We start from the raw sequence: 21,453 nt of genomic DNA, 5'->3' as shown, positions 1-21,453 counted from the left end.
CGAACGAGTTATATTTTCCAGCCAAGGAAACCTTCCGATCAGTCGGACATTCGGTGGGGTTTTCAATCGGTTGGTCATTCACCCTCCCACTAACTCGATTAATTATTAATTAATAAGCCTATTCTATTTTGTGACCATCCCTCTAATTTCCAATTTTGCTTCTCATCCATTGGGCAGAGTGCCATGATCCCTGCTATCGCGGCAGTGTCGGCGTGCCAGTCAATGACGAGAAGTAAAAAGAGACTGGAAAATGGAATGGAAGCGCCATTACAAATTATATGGACCCTCGCCATGCAATTTTCACCGTGCTGCGCACTTGATGTATTTTAGCTTCGTTCATTTGTTCTGTGTTATTTTCTTCTCGCCCTTCAATTATATTTTTTTCTTGTTTGTACCTTCCTTTCTCTTTTTCTTTCGAAATGTTCACACAGCAATCAGCGTGCTTCGATGTCAGGTGAAAGGGACAATATTCTCAAAAACGCTCTCGCCCCAGCATTGCTCGTAAGAACCAATTTCATCGAATCATTATGCGCGAAATATAATCAGTGAAGGCGGCACGCCAACGGCAAAACACCCTTACGATCGAAAAGCTTTCTGAACATATACGGCTACAGGCCTGAGGCTGAATTCGCGAAGGCTTTCGGTCGTGAGGTCTGGTTGCCAATGGCCGGCCTCCTTCTCTAATAATATGTATGTAGTATGTCGACAGCACGACATACTAGCATCTGCTCTTACGAACGCAAGAACCTTTTTTGTGAATACGAGCCCAGGGGTGGCGCACATAAAGCTTTTCGTTTGTAAATGATGCTTGTGATTGGCCGGTAACCTTCGCTAATAATGTGTTCACCGTCAGGATTGGCTGTCATTTGCTCTTACGAATGCTTTTAGTGCGATAACTTTTTTTTGTGTGAATACGAACGCAGGTGAGCTCATGCGAGAGCGGAAGCTGACAAATGGCGCGCTTCACCACTAGAAATTTTTGTGGCTGCTCCATATCGATAGTGACTATCTTCTTTCACACCGTTGGGTGCCTGCCATACTTTTTTGTATTCCAACCAACCAGCCGTGATAGCGAAGCCAACTTTGACAACAGTTTGCCCCGTGCCTACAAACCTACAAACACTGATAGTTTTTCTTGTTTTTGGAGTGTGCTGTTCAGTGTGTTCAATGGTGGCAGTGTTAATTAAGAACTGTTTATAGCGAAACATTGGGTTAATTCTTGCCAGTAGTGCATGCAACACAGGGGGCTACTTTCTCGTTTGTTATGTATATATATATATATATATATATATATATATATATATATATATATATATATATATATATATATATATATATATATATATATATATATATGTATATATATGTATATATGTATTTTTTTTTTCATTCAGAAAGTTGCTTCGCGACACAAAATGGATGAGGCATCTTATGAGTACGCTGGTGTAGCGCACATATTGCCCTTTAATCGGCAGGTACTTACATGAATATTGAAATACAGGTCCCGTATCCCCCAACCCCCCAGAAAAAAAAAAAAAAAGCTTCATACGTTAGAATTGTCCGTAAGACAAGGTGTCACGGTCGATCGTATACGTGCTGGTCATATCATTGACGAAGGCGCGCGGCCAATAGCAAATCTCACTTACGAACAAAACGCTTTGTGAATTCGGCCCCAGAGATATGCAGACGCATTCAGAAAACAATAATATACATAGGAATTGTTTTGCGTACTAGTTTCCTGGCCGAGAGGCGAATTAAAGAAAAAGAGCAAGAAAACCAAAGAATAAAACTAAATCAAGCCACTTCTTTCTCCCATTCTTCCTGGCATGAGAATGTCGCCTGAACGCGTTCCCACCAAATAAAGCAGTTAATCATATACGGTAACTCCACTACACCATGCATGCTGCTGTTGACAGAGGCTTGCAGGAAGGGTGTTTGGCTTAGACCTCCCTCGGTTTCAAGATTTGAGCAACCATGAGAACATGACAATGCGAGTAGCAGAAACTTTGCGCATTCTTCCTATACACTTCACTGATACGATATCACCGTAAATGTACTGCTTCATAAATATTTCCGTTAAGTACTTCGAATGATTACCGCGAAACTTGATAAGGAATTTTAGATGTTGCGTTATCTACAGCGGTTAGACACAACTATCGCTTTTATATTGATACGTGAGTAGTGAATATGAACGAAGAATGCAGCCATTTTTCTGAGATAATGCTGAAAGCTATTACCATGACATTACTTTACGGTTCGTGCAAAGCACCTATGTTTGGCCGCCAATCTATTTTAACTACCATTGTACCGAGACGATACGGCATGGGCAGCGGGAAATGCTTAGGAGTGATATAGGCGAGGAGATGTGGCCGACTTTTTAAGACTCAATGGGCACGTTTCAGAAATAGTTTAAAACAAAATAGTAGTGTAAAGTTAAACAGTGCGAGATTACCGCATCAATAAGGCATTTACAAAAGAATTCATTCATCCTGTATATCACAGGCGGTTTATTTTATTTATTTTACATTCCTCATCCCCTTTGGTGTTATTTCCATGAGAGGGAAAAAAGCATTACACATCAGTTGCAGACGAGAAATAACAATGGCGTATTGCAGGCAGAGACCCCACACACAAACATACGCGCACACGCAGACACGGACGCACGCAGACGCTTACGCACACTCACGCATTCCAATAGAGAGAGAGAGGCGTATGCACGTAAATGTTGGTACGTAAATATAACATTTACGTTCATAGCTAAGAAACCGAGCCCGAAATGAAAACGAGCAGAAAAGGAGAGGACTGGACAAGAGCATTTGTCGAGTACTTTCTTTTGTTCGCGTTTACATTTCGTGCTTGAACAAGTACCAACTCTCACAGGAGTCTATTGTTCAAAAAGATACTGTATATACGTGCACGTGTGTTGTTACAGTTTGTCGCCTGCGTAAGGGAGAGGGACTTACGGTAGACGGTTTCTCCCCATAAATGTTCCCATTGTGAAAAAGGTAGCTTCGACGAATGGTTTTCAGGGGGATTCAGATGCGTGGACAGCTTCCGAGCCATTTTACAAGCGTCTAGTACAGACTATATGCCTACGCTATGCGCTTGGTGGAATCTGCTGAACACTGCATCTTAGGTGTAAGCCACCTAATGGACGTAAATAAGTTGGTCGTGGTAGCGGAAGACCAGGTGTTAAGGTCGGAGTAAAGTGGCGTCAGCCATATCGGTGTTACAATACTTGTGCGAACTAATGAAATCGCAAACTTCTCTTAGAGTGACAGAATTTGGAAACCTGTCCTTTAAATGTGAAAAAAAAAGAACAATCTTATAGAGTTAAATAAACGGGAGGGAGTCGGGGTGTTATAGTATGTGCTCAAAGCACAGCGGCACAGTAGGCGTGTTACTGCTTCGGAAGTGAGACGCGCGGCGGAGCGACTGTGTGAAACGGCTGTGCCGGGAGAAACGACTGTTCCCCAAAAGAGCCCATTTCCGGGCAAACATGACATGTGTACGGACGGAAACACGTCTAGATGTCTGTGTTTGGAGAGGACACTTACGTAGAGTGGAAGACTCGGTTAATTACGCGCTGTATAACGCTGTAAGTTTATGCCCTGAGTCGTCATAACGCTGGGAGGTAATTATAATGAAAAGAAATGGCAGAGTGATGAAAATGGAAGCATTACCCTACATGGCGATGTTCTTGAGCCAAGTAGTGAACCCCTTGTGATGCTGTTGTTATGGCAGCATACCGGAAATACGGAAAAAGAGTGTTTGACACTTTGTAGTGTGAACTGACGAAGCTTTTTTCGCCAAGCGGGTCCCTTAGCCCTAATATCTTGTTAAACAACGTGCTTGATATAGTGCATCATGAAGTTATGTAGCGAAAGTTTATCTGTAAAGCATTGTCTCTGGTTTTCAATTCTTCCACAGGAGCCATTCCGCGCTTTAAAAGAAAGGGAGAAAAAAGTGGGAACAAGTCGGAAATTTAGAGTCATTTGGTACCATTGAGTTCGACATTTCATATTTAGCTAACACAAACTCGAAGTAACGTCACCAGGATTGTGTGAGCCGAAGTATGGCAAATGTGTTGATGCATGCGCACAGGAAACGGCATTAAAGAAAAGAAAATAATGCCCTTCCAGAATAATGCTAATTGAGCGTAAACAGCAGATTGCTCGATGGAGTAATTAAACTTGCAACAAAAGTGTCACACACTGTGTGAACAATCGGAAAACAGGTTTTCCCCTGCCTGTCTTGCTTAGAATTCTAACGTGCCTTTAAAGGAGCGAAGCACCATCAACTGCATGGTCGTTGTATTTGCAGCACCTTTCATTTTTCTTCAAAGTCACGCACTGGGATTAAAAGCCTGTAAAAGACCATTACAGAGCATATCTGGTCAGCCACAATGTTCCTTCGTCGTTCCGACGAAGGGCCTCTCTAGAAAGCCGCGTGCTGCCGCGATGCTTTATCGGGTTTTCTATGAAGACCATAAACACGCGGTATGTTGTGTAGTGCCCCAGTTTGTTTGGGAAAGAAGGAAGCTGTTGGAAGTACGCACGCCGTTCTTCCTCTCCTTCTCGCCCCGTTAAGCTTGCGCTCAGAATCGCGCGGAATTGAAGCTGGCAGGCAGCAGTAGCGCACGCGCGCGTACGCAAACGAAACGGCTCGCCTCGCTCCCCGCTATACCGCGAGGCGGCACTTTCACGTCTTTGTCCCGAATGGAAATTTTAAGTGCGCGTTCTGAAAAGCCACGCAGGAGGACTGCTTTCGGCCCTGCTAGACCCGCTTTATTTCTCTCCTGATTGAGTCAGACTTTCCGGAGCCGCGGACTCGAAATATAGAGTTAGAGATTTTGAGGAAATGGCTCTCGAGAAGAATTCCCACTTTCACACGAGGTAAGACTCGAACTACGCTTTTTTTTTTTTCGTTTATCTGAGCGTCCTGCTGCTGGGAGCACCGAGGAGGAGGGGGAGGGGGAAGGGGGCTCGCACAGGAATCGGCGCGCGCTGACCGGGATCGTTAATTTTGTTTCAGTATGGAACAGCTCGCTAATTAAGTTCGGCACCAGTGGCGCGTGAAAGGTACTTGCTCGCGTCTTGGTGCTGTCACCTTCTTCAGGACCTGCTCCGTATTGAAAATTTGATTTCCTTTTCTCTCCCGCTGCCAGTTTTCTTTCTTTTTTTTTCCCCCTCGGTACTGCGCCGCCAGCTCTCTTGCAGGCGGCTAGCTCTGGCGCGCGATACGCCGTCCCCTCGCAGCCGATTCGCACACCGGCGCCAGCGCGAGGACCCGGTGGGAGCTCGCCGCTCAGCGGGCCGCGAGCCGCGCGGCACATATTCGGGGTCCGCAGGTGCTCCGGTGGCGGGCGAGTGGGCGGGCTGTTGAAATTCGCGCCACATAGGCGCGTGCCACCGCTGCCAGCGGGACACAAGAGAGAAAATCCGTCGCTGCCAATAACGTACAGCCTGGAAAAGAGCCGCGTTCCGCGCTTGCTATGCCGACTGACCCAATTTGCCCCGAAGCAGCGCGCGTGGTCCCGGCCTCACGGGGGGGGGGGGGGGGGGGGGGAGGGCTTTGTTTTTGAAGGCGCCGCATACGCCACGAACTCGTTGAGGTGGATATTTAAAGGACCCGCCCTTCCCGTCTATTCCAGCTTTTCTTGAACACTCCGTTCTAGGCGCGAAATGCGCGCGGCGCGTTTATTTTTCATTATATTTATTTACTTTTCCCTAGATGAAACAAGGCGGAGGGCAGTAGGAAAGCGAGCACGTGGGGAAGCCCTTAATTGAGGCGGGCAGGTACATGAGTGCCTACCATTGGCTGTTATTGCGAGTGCCGTGTGCAGTGAAAAAGTCCGGGACCGGCCGTGGCAGAAAACGATATAGAACGGGAAGGTCGAGAGTGGTCGGTCTGCATTAACTGTACGTGGGCCCCGTTGCATGTATTTACGCCGTAGTTCACTTCGTTCCAGTAAAAGCGCTCGTGCTTGCTTACATTCGAGATTGCGCAGCAGCAATCGCGATGCGCACTTTGACTACACGAGAATCTTTCACTGATGAATCTGCGGCAACATTCAAGAAATAAATTTGCGGATATGGCATGGGCGCGACGTGCACCTATCGACAAATCGATAACTGGTGAAAATACGGCGAAAAACGGTCATCGTCGAAATGCAAAACAACGCGCGATAATGTCCTTGTATCAAATAATGTAAATGCACCATTTCTTCCTAAACGGACTCACGCCAATTGTAAAAAGTGAATTGAATTGAACTTATATTTGCAACAATGTTGCGGCGCACGAGGCAAAAAGCTGGAAATTAAAGAATATTTTGCATTCGATTCTACATCCGGAGGCCGTTTTTCTGAATATTCGTATTCGATTAACAATTTAAGCAGACTCAAGTCGACGTGATGCGAACTATTCACAGTTTGTTAGAAAATCGTTCTGATGAATCATATGAAGTCTGGTGTTTTACGTGCCAAAACCACGATTTGATTATGAGGCACGCAGTAGTGGCGAACTCCGCATTAATTTCGAACACCAGGGGATCTTTCACGTGACCCCAATGCACGGGACACGGGCATTTTTGCATTTCGCCCCCATCGAAATGCGGTCGCCGCGGCCGGAATCTGATCCCGCGACCTTGTGTTTAGCACCGAATTGTATAACTATTTTGCAGCGAATGGGTAGTGCTTTTGCTACGTATCGCGAACTGATGAGGAGCGCAGCGCATGCTGTTGTTTGTAATACCGAATGACCCGAACTGCCGTCAAAGAGGTTCATCGAACAGCGGCACACACCCTGTGGCAAAAACCTATAGTATAGCCCATACCCATGAGAACGGTACACATTTTATATTGCACTATACATTCGGGGTCGGCCAACAGCGTTAGACTGCGCTGTCTACTGGATCGACCGACGAAAACGTCGAGACAGCCGTCACCGAAAACAGGGTTGAACTCACCAAGATTGCTCCGCATTAGAAATTTCCTTATTCGAACATTTCGGCGGGCCGAATTGCGTAAGTCTGTATCGGTGGAGGTGGTGGTGGTAACAGCTTTACTGAAAATCCGGCAAATTCGTGGCCTGGGCCTACAACGCCCCCACAAGAGGTCCGGAGATCCTGTCTCCTCGCCGCTTCACAGCCTTGCTGGATGACCCATAGTTGATCTTGGAGGTTTGAGCTGCCTAGCGCGGCCGTTCACCACGCCGCAGCTTCATCTTGGGAGACTGCATTTTCTCTGCCTATAACCTCACATTCCGAGAGAATGTGTTTAAGAGATGCGTGAGCCCTGCCGCATAGTTTGCAGTTATCGTCTGAATAGATGTCTGGATATATCCTCCTGAGTTGAACGGGGTTGGGGAGGGTCTTGGTTTGTAACTGCCTACGGTCGACCGCTTGGGCCCTGTCGAGTTTGGGGTTAGATGTGTTCCTTTTTTTTCTTTTTTGTCAACGCCAACCCGCAGCGTTTGCATGAACATGCTGCTGAACTTAGGTCTGTTCGAACGACGTGTACATCTGTGGTGAGGACAGGCGCGTCTTTTAGAGATTTAGATTATGTAAAAATGGCTGGTGCCTAGAGCTTTGAAACGAAGCTCATTTTAGTGTACAGGCTTCGTTATTACGGCGGCCCATTTCGGATGCCCGAAACAGGGGCCCTTTGCAACTCTGTTTATTTATTATTATTTTATTTCAAATACTGTTGGCCGTCATGGCCGTAACAGGGTGGGTACAGCAGGTTTGCACATAGCATAAAAAATGTAAACACTTTACGAACGTAAATAGGACATGAAGCAATGAATGTTGGAAATACAATGAAAAACAAATAACGAAATACAAATACAATAGTTTGGCTAAGAAATAAATGTTTCTAACATTGTGACAGTGATATTGGAAGCAGCATAAAAGAAAGACTATTGTATGTATTTCTAGAATAGTGTGACAATGTTTGCACGGCACCACTAAGATTCAATTTCATAAAAGGTTTTTAACGCGTTCCTCAAAGATTTTAATGCTAGTCGACTGCAAAACAGACGCCGGCAAAATGTTCCATTCCTTAATCGTTCGCGGAAAAAATGAATAAGCGTACATGTCCAGATATGCTTTTGGAATTGAGAACATGCAATGATTGCTTGATCTGACGTTTCTAGCCCGCCAGGGAGCAAGATAGGGTGTGGATTCAATATTGAAGTGGCCTTTTGATAACAAAAAAAAAAGAAATTTAAGTCTAGCTTACTTCTGCCGTTGAGCCAGTGGAGGCAAATCAAGCAACCGAAGCATTTGGGAAACAGAATCAGTACGATAATACCGTGAAAGAATGAACCTTGCAGATTTTCTCTGTATTTTCTCAATGCGGTTTATTAATCCTATTGAAACGGATCCCAAATGACACTGGCATACTCTAACGTTGGTCTAATGTAAGTTAAATATGCAAGTAGTTTGACGGGTGTCGTTGCTAGCTTTAATTTTCGGCGAAGGAACCATGACTTTTTTTCTGCAGCTCCACAAATTGTCTATGTGTGATTTCCAACTTACGTCTTTCGAAATTGTTAAACCTAGGTATTTTATCATTTCAGCTTCGGTTAGAATTGTTGAGTTCATCTCATAATTACACTCAATAACATGCTTTGTTTTGTTTGTAACTCTGAGCATGACTGATTTAGATTCGTTAATTTTCATTTTACACTTTACTGTTTAGCGGTTTGAACATAGTCGCACGAACTGTGACCTCCATAGGTCCCAGGTACCCCCCTGACACACACGCACAAACACACGCACGTACACGCACACGCACAAGGACAGAGAGTCAAGATCAAACGCTTGCTCGGCATCGCAATGTTTTGACCCATTGTGGAAGCAAAAACTTCCGCATGAGCATACTTGCGTCGATCGTGATACTAAAATAAATATTGTTTGCGTGCGAAACAAATGTGATGAAAATAAGCGGCGTACACACCGGTTTGGCCACTGCAAACGATGGGCATGATGTGCTGTAAGCAATGTAAACTCAAGCAAATGTGTTATTAACGTTGAAGTTCCCCTGCTTTCACAAGACTCCCGATCTACTATGTGCCTAACAACAAGTACAATCAACTGTTCGCCTCTCCCAGAGAGAAATAATTTATTTGAAGGAAGCTCAGAGAAGTCGACCTGAGCTAGCGTGCTCTAGCCTGCTACTCTGCACAGGAGAAAGGAGGAATTCGGGTACGTAAAGGGTGTATGATGGGTTACGATATGACGTAGCAAAAGGATGCACAACGATGAAGGGAAGTTCAGCATTCTCATGGTTATCAACAAAGTTCAAAAAAGTCATTCATGAGTGTCATCCGCCTTCCAGGTCATGGCTGGAGTCACAAATCCAATCAAAACTTCACAAAAACGCGCAACGAAGAAGCTCGTGTGTGGGCTTCCCTTGTGTGAGCATCACAGGTGCCAAGAAGCGTGTTTACAGTGTGTGAAGAGCACCGACAAGCGGCTCCAGTACGGCGAGGCCATCCACGGCACTTTTATCGGCAGGAATATGGAGACAATAGAGAATCACGCGCGTCGATTATAGCAGGTGCTTGCGAATTTTTTCGACGCTTTCCTTGTTATTTTTTTTTCGGCTCCTTGCTCGCCTATAGGGTTCTCGGCTTCACTAGCCCTAGCATTCACTCGACGTAGAGGAACACTACGGCATGGTGTCGGGCCCATGGGTCTACAGGGCAGCAAATGCCACTCCGTGTCTGTGCCACCCAGGGGCGACGATTATTCACTCTGTGCTCTCAGAGACCCTGAACTTGAAGTGGTTACCGTCCTCGACGCCGCGGCACAGGCAGAGGTTGTCGTGGCTTCTGCGCTTCACATTGCAGTTCTTCCGAAGTCACTTGGTGGTGCTTCTTACACGAGCGTTGTCTGTCTCGGCGAACATATTGAGCAGCCTCTCTATGGGAACATTCGTCTCTTGCCATTTTTGTGAGAACACGAACTTCCCGTTGCATGAACTTCCGGGCGATCCTTCGACGTTCCTTTGTGAGGGCCAGGACAGTTGTGACATCTTAATGAAGGTGCATCACAGTCGGCGGTGTTATGCTTAACTTCAGGCAAAGCGCAACATAGCACGTAGGACAACAGAAGGGAACGAAGACACGAAGTTGTCCTACGTGCTATTTTGCGCTTTGCCTGAAGTTATGTAGTACCAACTAGCCCACCAGTCTGGTCTGTTGTATTATGCTGCCCACCGCAACGCCGGCGGGTCACTTGATTTCTGCACACAGCGCTTACGTGGCCTGTCTTGAGACACTTCCGACACTGCAGAGGCCTCAGGACGAATGCTCGGACGCGGTGTATCACGTACACCACTTTGACAGACGTTGGCGAAGTCGAAGAAGCACATACCATTTTGTGAACCTGGAGTCCCCCAAGTGGTGAATCTCAAGAATGCGCACCGATCATCTCAGCAGATTCCTGAGGCTCACATACTTGAATTAAAGGTCAACATCAGAAATTACACCAGTTGTTGACTCCTTCTCGTAATTAATAAAGGGAAGGACGGGAATAGCGCTTAATGTCGGAAGTGTTCAACTTCTCCATTATAGTTTTTTTTTCATCTACCGTCATGATGTTTTTTCCGACAGTTGATCCGGATTTCGTTGATTTGCCCAGGGGCCACACTTTTAAAATATTCTGTTAAAAACTGCCTACTTAGGGAGTTCATGGTGAGTGACGCCGTAAGCGGCACGTAAGAGACCACAAAAGATTGCTGCTCACTCTGGTTAGGTGAAGTCTGCTCACTCGACATCTGACGCATCTTCTTCTTCATACGACGGTCCATGGCTACGGTGTATTCGTTGTCAGAATCCATGGCTTCGGGCGTTGAGCTCTCTCATGGTATGGAGCTGGTCAGAGCTGCCAAAGGCCTGTCGTCTAAACATGAGCGATGAAATAGCGACGGCTGTCCTTCTTCAGGTGGCCGTGCGAGAGACTAAACTGGCCAAACCATAAAAAGCTGCATAACAGCGACATTACCAGAGCACCGCTAAGCCCTGGGCACTCCTTTCTCTTCCCTTTCACCTCTCCGAGGCTTACCGATGTGCGCTACGCAGGGATGCACCTCCTTTAGGCATTTGAGTTGCAGTCATTGGTTCCTGAGTTGCAACTTTGGTTCCTAAAGCCAAACGAACTCAAATTTTGTCGAGCAACGACAGCGTGGGGGAATCGCATTTTCTTAAAGAATAGTAAAACGCTCCCGGATAATATGAATGTGATTGCTACAATATAAGGTCACAATTACCGCTCAAGTGCGCAAGTCAGAGCAGTGACACAGCACAAAACCTTTCAGGGCGTGTCCATGACGTGTTTGCTTTCTTTTTTTTTTCTTGTCTTCTTGCTTTATCATTTCTTTTTTGTGGAAAGAGGTATACGGGTGAACAGAACTGCAAATCTCTCATCTAGGTGCGTGACTTGCCCAGCTTATACGAAAGTTCAGCCAAGACTCCCTGTATATCTGTATGTGTTACGTTCACTCGCAAAAGCAGAATAACATGCGGGAAAAAAATGAAAGCAAGAGAGAAGGCCGAAGTAGAGAAAGGGATCCAGTATGTCTCCAGAAACCATGGGCTTCTACGTGCACAGAGATAGGCACCTCGAGGCGACTGCGGACGCAGAAATGAAACAAGCGAACGCCGATATAGCAATCTGAGCACGTTCGTTCTCGCGCAGGCACGGTGCCGGGCGCGCCTCGACATCTCGTTAGGGAACCATCTATGGATCTCCAGAACGCCCAAAATTCTTTTCTTAAACTTCCCCACTGACGACAGTGCAGCCTTTGAGGAGAAGCGAAGTTGCGAAGTGAAGGCAGAGTATAGGAAGCACGACCAAAAAGCGTCGTCGATTTCCTCGCCTTATATATAAAGCGGGAAATGTACCCGGCCCATGGCGCGGCATAACGCGCTGCAATTTGCCGCGCCACGTACAAGGAAGCGTGCACGCGGAGAGCAGTATGCTTCCAGCCGCTCCTTTTATGCGCTGTTAATCACTCCTTCCTTACACACTCTCCAAAGAAAGCGCTTCTTTCTTGTTTTCGTCTCCTGTTTGTCATGGGCCTTCCGCCCTCTCTTTAACGTCCCGATTCGGAGCGCGCTTTGGGAATTAAGCCGCACGCTCCGCGGCAGAATACTCATTCACTCCCGCCGCCAACGCGCCTGGCGTGCTGGTGGAATGCCGAGGTGTCCTCTTCGTTCTCCGAGCCCGTGATCGCGCATGCTGCAATAAAGGATCAGAGAGAGAGAGAGGGGTAGAGGGAGGGAAGGAGAGAGAGTAATGGATTTCGGCGCATGACCAGAGCCGGGTGCGGACAAATTTTCATTTGCTGCCAGGTTTGCCTTGGCGCCCATCTTTCTGCGGGCCCAAGGCTCGAGAGGCGTATGTATGAACGTGCCGGTGAGCGCTAAAGAGAAAGCGAGGCTGGGGAGTCATGAGAAACAGCAACGAGTTGAGGAAGGGTTGGAGGCTATAATATGGCGTGCACTTACACGCGCCCGCCTGCTTCCGCACTCGTCACGGAACACGACGTGATGTTGCCGGCCGCATATGCCCTGTGTGCACGGGAACGTAAGTAGTACACGCGTGTAAACCAGCGCCGTCACACCGCGCTGCGCCATAAATTCTGGCGCAAACGTTGCTCGCGCACGTTCGCCACAGCCCGCAGACCCGCATTAGGCGAAAAAAGAAAGAAAGCACGCCGCTACGTGCGAGAAACGAAGTTCGAATTTAGGATGACTTTCACGTAATTTTTTTTTTCAAAAACAAGACTAGTATTTTGTTTCCCCTTTTTGCTGCTTTCTTCAGTTTCATGAAACTTGCACAGAACAGAACGCGTATTTTGAGGCGAACGCGTGGCGAAAAAGCTGAAGGATGCGTTGTTGTGCGCAGCCTAGATCTAGAACACCTAAGCGGGACTCTGTACGTCGTTTTCTGTTGGGTAGTCGAGCATTCGGCGCTCAGGGTTTCTCGGTTTTCCAACATTTGTCTTCGGAAACGGACTTCCTTACTTGACTCATTTCGCGAGTGGAAGAAAGATTGCACCCAGAAGCACTTCTCACTGAAAAAGATTTCCCTTTCTTTTTTTCTTTTTTGGTTCCCATAAGGGCTACAACGTTCATTGCCACTTGCTACAAAGTGCTTCCCCTCTTCTTTCATATTTTCCCCCCTTTATACGATTTAAAGTCTTATCATGAAAAATAGTAAAGTTTCTTCTCAACGACATGATTTTTCGCCGTCAGCGGTAGTTGATTGTTGTTATTGTTGGCTACTGCCGAAGAAAGTATAAACGATTAAAACAGGCTCACTCCTCTTACCATCGCCATCGCAAATACTCATAAGATAGGACGCTCTACTAATTCACCAAGCACGGACACACTGCCGAACGATGCTATCCAACACCACATCGAGAATAGACCTGGCAAGCGACTGCATCACTTATGTGGCAAATACCCACACGCACTGGGAATGCCCCAGATCACGCTCTTCACACTTTCTAACTCGCTCAAACACCCCACCCTCTCTTACTGGAAGGGCTGGGCCGCTTCAGCACAAGTGCGCCCTACACTGTGGCCACTGCTGGTGGCCCACATAAAACATTTCAGTGGGTGTGGACTCGAACAAACGGACTGGACAAATGGACTCGGCATCGAGACCGGAGACCGAGCTGGACAGCGACGATGAGAGTCGTTAAGAAATAGTTTATCTCTCTCGCTGTGTACCATATCATGAGCTAACGATAGCTAGGCGCTTAAACGCGGCCTGTCTTGCCGCACATTAAACTGCCACGCCACAAAATACGTTCTTCGGGAAGCTTGAGCATCGCTAAAGAGATTAACCGACATTTTGTGACATCAGGGGAGTTTGATTTCCCTGGTAGTAAAAAAGAGAAAAAAAAAATTCCAACCAGTATATGGAATTCAATATGCGCAGTGCTTCCTTTCTTCATCCGACTTCCTCAGAAATCCTCAGCATCATACGTGAGCCGAAGAATAGCTGCTCGGCCGGCTTCGATAGTATCAAGGCTCTACCAATTAAAGAAGTCTCCGATTTGATAAAGGAGGTATTTTGTGACATAACTAATTCTATACTGTCTGCGTGAGTATTTTTGAGAACACGAAAACTGGAACAATTAATTACTGTCTTGCATAAGGGTGGTTCCATTAATAACATTAACAATTGTCGATCCATATCTATACGTCCGTGGTTTTCAAAAAATCGTAGAAAAAGTGATCAGCTACAGGCCAGTAAATTACCTGTATAAGCATAACTTGTTATCAGAGCACCAAAATGGGTTCCAAAAGGCAAGTCAGCAGAAAGTGCACTGCTTAATAATGGGGAAAGTTATTATCTACTACACAAAACCAATTATACACTGCCGGCATTTTCTTAGACTTCAAGAAATCATTCGACTCATAAACATGAAATTCTTTTTGTTAAGTTACCGGAGTATGGAATAAGAGGTACGACATGCAACTTGATATAGAGCCATGTATCTAACCCAAGTCAGTCCGTTCTGATTAATAATGTGAAGTCCGACCTGCATTCCATTAAACGTGGCGTTCCATAAGGATCAACTTTAGGGCCTATTCTGTTTCTTATTTGTATTAATGATACTGTTTTTATTCCTCAGATGCCTAGAAATAGTCCTCTATGTAGATGGTACGAGTGTTTTCTTCTCCTAGTTTACCTCGCCTCATAGATCCTGCAAACACGTGGCTGCACTACTTAAGAGGAAGCTTTAGCTCGGGTGCTCCTATCTAAATACATGTAAAAGGAGAATTCCTTTTTTTGGCAACTACTGCACCAAATTTGACGAAGTTTGATTCATTTAAAAGGAAAACTTAAAACCTAGTGACTGTTGGTTTCGAATGTTTAAGTAATGTCGTCAATTTTTTATTAAAAATTGGCAAAAATCTAAAATTCTCAAAAAATGAAACTATCGACTTTACAACTCTGTAACTCAACAACGAAGAATGATAATACAATTCTGTCAATTGCATCTAATAGTACATCTAAAGCGTACAAAATTGATATGTTACATATGAATATAGAAAAAAAATTGTAATATGAAATACAGCTTTTGTAGAACCCTTGTAACCAGCGTAACTAATTCACGTAAGATGTAAAATGACATATCGAATTTGTGCGCTTTGAATGATCTCAAGTATACCATTTACAGAACCGCGATATCTATTCTTGATGCAGAGCTATGAATTTGTAAACTTCGTGCTTTTATTTTTTTCAAGCGGTTGAATGTTTGAATATTGTTTTAACAAAATTCAAGCCCTAAATCTAAATTCCGCTCCGAACAGTCGCTAGAATTTACTTTTCTCTCTCAAATGCAACAAATTTCATTAAAATTGGTCCAGGGGTTATCTCAGGAAAACGATTTTGCGTTTTACATGTACTTGAATAGGCCGCGTCGGAGTTGGGCTCGAGGTAAAGCTTCCTCTTAGCAGAATAGTTAAATACTAATCAGCTAAATCTAAATGTTACCACAACGAAGTTAATAATATTCCATGCTATTAAAAAGAGTTGTTTCATTCTGTTCAATTTCATTGAAGTCTCAAGTTTTAGAAGACGTATCGCAATATACATAAGTTCGGATGAGTACAATTCCATGAACACCTACGATGGACACCGCATATAGAATGTGTTGTACGAAATATAGCCAAATCAATATGCATGCTTAATAGATTTCGGACCTTGTTACCCGAAGGCTTGAAACGACAACTCCACTTTTCTCTAATTCACTCCCCTGCACTACTGCGTTCTTGTTTGCGGAGGTACATCTACGACCAATCTGAACAACCTTCACCTTATGCAGAAAAGCTCTTCGTTTTATTCATAACTTATGTTACCATGAACACGTTTCTTATTAATTTTCATCAGAACATAATCATAGCATTCCTGAAGTGTATAGCCACTGTCTTTCCGAACTTACAGAATAGTCCATTGAATGCGAACAATTTCTTGGTACCTATACTAACAGCATTCGGAATTATGACTTTGAACATTCAATTTTTACTAAACCAAAAACTAAGACTAACTATGGACAGCAGATGTTAAAATGGCAAATTCCTCATCTGCTAAATACTCATCTGCATGTATAACATTGATACGCAATGTTCCTCAATTTCATCTGTCAGAAAGCAATCGAAGACATTTTCTTGATTGTGCATAGTTTGTATATATATATATATATATATATATATATATATATATATATATATATATATATATATATATATATATATATGTTTGTGTGTGTGTGTGTTTGTGTGTATGTGTTGTGTTGTGTTGTGTTGTGTTTACAGTAACAGTGTCTTGATTTCTTTTTCTGTTACTCAATTTCCTCTGTTCCATGGGTATATACCATGTACCTGTTTTCAAGTAGTACCTACTTATTGTTATCCATTTTTTTGATCTCCTGTTACCTTGCTACTAGCGTTACTAGTTGCTCTTGTTTGTGGTAGTTTCTTGATCTAGCAACATATATTGTGGTGCTCGAGGCCTAGTCAGGTGACCGTATAGGCGTCGCTTTTCGTCTGCTCCATGACGAAAATCGTGCATTTTCAACCAAATAAATAAATAAATAAATAAATAAATAAATAAATAAATAAATAAAAAACCCGCCGATAAGGCATATCATAGGTTTCGCTTATATGCTTTTTAGTACAGTACGTGCTCTCCTGTCATAAATAATTGTTATTTTATTTTATTGTACCCTCAAGACCGAAGTATTACAGAGGGGACTGGGTAAAAAAAACATACAGAAGTAAATAACAAAGCCGCAAGAAATGGTTAGTTATTACAGCAAAATTGATTAGTCAATTGTATCCGGGAGTGATGATGTCTGATAAGGCCGAACGAAACTTTGAGTTGTCCTTGATTGCGACAACTGTGCCGGGAAGGTGATTCCATTCCTGAGAGGTCCTATGAATAAATGATTCGTTATAGGTTCTGGTGCGGCATTGAATGATTCCAACCTTATGGCTATGATCAGTGCGAGAGGAAATGTAAAAAAAATTAAATTATGGGGATTTCCGTCCCAAAACCACTTTCTGATTATGAGGTACGCCGTAGTGGGGGACTCCGGCAATTTCGACCACCTGGGGTTCTTTAACGTGCACCTAAATCTAAGTACACGGGTGTTTCTCGCATTTCGCCCCCATCGAAATGCGGCCGCTGTGGCCGGGATTCGATCCCGCGACCTCGTGCTTAGCAGCCCAACACCATAGCCACTAAGCAACCACGGCGGGTGTGGAAATGTAGGTAGGATATGAGATTATCGCGCAGGTAGAAATTGTGGAAATATAGTTTATGCAATGAAGCAAGGCGAAAGCACTTACGCCGGGCTGAGAGAGGAGCAAGCCGCAAAGAGTTTTTCATGGCAGTTACGCTTGACGTGCGGCTGTAAATTGCTATGAATGAAACGTGCGTCATTCTTTCGGATTAGTTCAAGTGATTGAATAAGGGTTTCGAGGTGCGGGTCCCAGATGGATGAGGCGTACTCCATTTTACTCCTAATAAGCATTTTGTATAGGATTAATTTTAATGATGTAGGAGCAGAAGAAAAGCTTCGGCGAAGATAACCTAGCATGCGATTGGTATTGTTAATTTCGTTGTCGATGTGCAACGACCAGGAAAGTGACGAGGTTATGTGGACGCCTAGGTATTTATAGGAGGTTACGACCTCTAGGGGAGTATCATTAAGGTTATAGTTCGTCGGAGGAATATTGCTGCGAGTTACACACATACATTTGCATTTAGTCGCGGTGTTCATGTGGTGTTCTGAGGCTTGTCAACGCACTGAGCCCGTTAGCACGAATTAATCCACGCGGAGGACCATTCCAAAGAACGAACGGCGACTCTTAGGTAGTAGTCCACCAGCACCAGACGAAAAAAGAAACAGAAGAAAGAGAGGCCCTACTAAGTTTAGAAGAAGAAGAAGAAGAAGAAGAAGAAGAAGAAGAAGAAGAAGAAGAAGAAGAAGGAGGAGAAGAAGAAGAAGAAGGAGGAGAAGAAGAAGAAGAAGGAGAAGAAGGAATAGGAGCTGAGCGAATAAGGCACCCGTATCCCATGGACTTGCCTAAGCGATATTTTGCATAATATTAATGGATACTTCTCCCTGTCCTAACAGGTAGGGAAAGACGCACGTGGAAAAACGAGTGAAAGCTGATTAATGTTCTTCAAAGCAGCGGTGGCTATTGCAACCTGAGCTAATTTAAAGTGCGCTTAACTGAGCAGCCCGCACGCGCCAAAGCACTTGAAAGGTTGCAACTATTTATGTTATCTCAGCAACGACAGTAGAGAAATAAAGAAAATCTGCACGAGTAGATGAAATTTTCGCGAGTTCGCAAAAACAAAAAAAACAAAAAACACTTTCACGCAGAGTAGTTGTTGCAGGAACAGTTAAACTTTCCTAGCTGATTTGGCTCAAAGCAAACAGACAATAAAGCCAGGGAAGGCACTAGGGAAGTAATTTAATTGAAATGTAAAAATAATAAGTGAAAGCGGGAAATGAAAAACGAACGGAAAGACAACTTTCCACAGGCGGGAGCCGAGCGCACAATTTCACATTAAGCGCGCGATGTTTTATGCCATCAGGCAACCACTGCGGCCGTCCTCGCGTCAACTTTTTTTTTTGGTTTGTGTAGGTGTACAAGATTAACCCTGGTAGTGTTGTCCAGCGTGGATGTGAAACATTCTTTGAACCGTTGGCGTCACGTAGTACGTGCACTTACAGGAGCAGGCAACCGGCCAGTAAAGCCTCGTATGATACCTGATGGCATCAATACTGCCAAAGTCATGTGACCTATGCAAAGCTATGTGATCAGCGAGAACACAATCAAGGCCGTGAGGGACACTGGCTGCCGGTCACAGGCGTAAATTCACATACGTGAATATCCAAGAGAGCTTACAGGATGAGGACAGCCGCTGTGGTAGCTCAACGGTATAAAGCACTGCGTGTATAGTGCCAGAGACATGGGTTCGGTTCTCACCTGCGACCAAGTTGCCATTTCGTCCACTTTCAGTTTTCCCTTTCCTAATTATTTCTACATTTCAATTAAAGATAACTGGTAATTTCCCCTATATGCTTTCCCCACCTTTATTGTCTCTTTGCTTTGTAGGACTGTAAAGGGAAAAAAAAAACAAGTAAGCCCCTCAGTTTCTCTTCTCGTTGTCACTCGTTTATTTAGAGTGTATAAACTTCATGAAATCAAGCCAGCCCATAACCATAGCATCCATCCGTCACAAAGGCTTGACCTGCTGCATGCGAGCGTAAGCGTAGTCGGAAACACTCAATACAAAATTTGCGGATAAAGTAAGGATAGAATAACGCCAAACTGTTGATTCGTATTCAAAACCTCGAGTATTCATGCACCTCTAATTTTAAAGGTTGCCTCATCGGTATGCACCTCTGTTCCTGCCATATGTTCTCAGGCGAACGATATTTCGGGTCGCATGCTACCAAGAGGCTGCGTAGACTTGCCTATCAAGTATTTTTTACGGTCAACGCGCACTTCTCAGAGACAACCTCAATTTGTTTCCTTACGCCTGCTCACCTGCGCGTGGTAGGAGGCGTCGCTGTGAAAACACTAAGGTTGCGGAACCCTGATTCGGGTCAGGGCGTCCATTATGCATATCCGCCGAGAACGCGCCTGTACGCGCTATGTATACGTCCTTGGTGAAGGCAGTCACTGGGATGTAGAAAAAAAGGACTAAAAAGAAAGAAAGAGAAAAAGACTAGCAGCATCTCCTTGGGAACATACGCATGCTACAAAGCGATCCTTCTATGTAGTGCGCTGAGTGCCATGAAAGTTGGTTGACCCGCCAGCATCCCGCGAACATAATATGCGACTTACGTGCAGTGTATAGACTATTTTATGGAAGTGTTTTCATAGGCAGAAGCGGTGAGGTGTGCAACAGACATGGACAAAGTGTGCGAACTCTGAGCATTTCACTCTTCAAAAGTCCACGTGTACGGTACAGTTCAATTCACTGCTGAGCCCGTTTTACTCATGAAACTTCAATGCCAGCTGAAGTGAAACTTGACAGTAAATAGTTGCAGCGAAGCAAGCGTTTGATTTCAATTCAATGAAGAATTAGGCTTCCAGTGTTCTGCTATAATAGACGAGTGAAAACGTACAAAATTACACGCTTATAATTTTATTTTTGTGGTTATCGCCTTATTTAGGTAACAGGGAAAGTTTGAAGTACGAACTGTTTGCAGCCTCGTGGACGAACAGTGGCTGGCAGTTATGAGGGTGTGGGTGGGGCTTCACAGCAGACTTGAGTTGTATCCGACTATAAATAAATTAACAAGCATGGTTTTACAAGCAAACATGAACACATCTCACTCGATGACCGCGAAAACTCGTCAAGACGCTGCAGTGACGAAACGCGGCAGCGGCAGCGAGCGAATTGACCTTCGTGCTGCTGCTCGCATCAACACGAACTACGCCGTAAAGACAGCGCAACGCGGATATGTACCCGTCACAAATGGCTTTCAACATATAGCATCCCAGCCGGGCGCGCGCAGCAGCCCGGGCCGCCGGTAGCAGAACGCGCCTCACTCCCTTCCCTCCCCCGAAGTCTTGCGCGCGACGGAAGGCGGCGCGCTTCCGCCTTGCTTTCCTCCGTTGGGTGAGCGACGCCGACGGTAGAAATGCACCTGGAGTGTCCATATAACTTAAAGAAAGCTCACGTGACATCACCGCCAAGCGCCACGAATCGCAACGGTCTCATACGCAAAGCTCGTCACATACGGTACTAGTTTATCGCACTGGTAATGAGCGACCGCGCTCTTTCCTCCAGCGCGTCATGCATCTCGGTGCATGACGGTGCATCTCGATATGCGTCTTCGGTCCTTATGAAACGCCCATCTAGCTCTGGCTTCGAACGAGCGTAAGATGCGCAACGCACTAGATGACAACGTTTGTATGCATGTTTGAAGGCGCTCCACTCGCGTCTGAGCGTTGTAACAACAGTTAAAATACTAGTTTAGCAACAATAGTGTCTTGTAAGCTCTCGGTGCTTCAGTAAAGCAAAGCAAACGTCACCCCTCTAGTCCATGTCGAAGTGCTTAGGTTTTCACAAACACCTCTTGCATATATATAGGCTTTCTGATCGGCTTGAAAACTTTTGTTTTCTTGATTCCAGTCTGCTTTTATTTGTTCATTTCTTATTTCCTTATTTCGTTTGGTGATCACTGTGGGTTATTGAAGCACGTTGTGGAGAAGCGTGCGAATTGTATCATCTAGCCTTGTGCGCTAAAGTAATGGAACTCCCCGGCTTGATTCACTTTATGACTGCAATTTTTCACCAGCAGCAAAGATGTCGCAAAGTGATCGAGTTGGGGGAGGCGCTACTATTTTTGCACACGCCTGCTAATTATTTCCGCTAGCGTTGCATCTTATTAG

Source organism: Dermacentor variabilis, chromosome 1 (genome assembly GCF_050947875.1).
Source record: "Dermacentor variabilis isolate Ectoservices chromosome 1, ASM5094787v1, whole genome shotgun sequence".
In the NCBI taxonomy this organism is placed as follows: Eukaryota; Metazoa; Arthropoda; class Arachnida; order Ixodida; family Ixodidae; genus Dermacentor; species Dermacentor variabilis.
Note: the sequence above shows the minus strand (reverse complement) of the source record.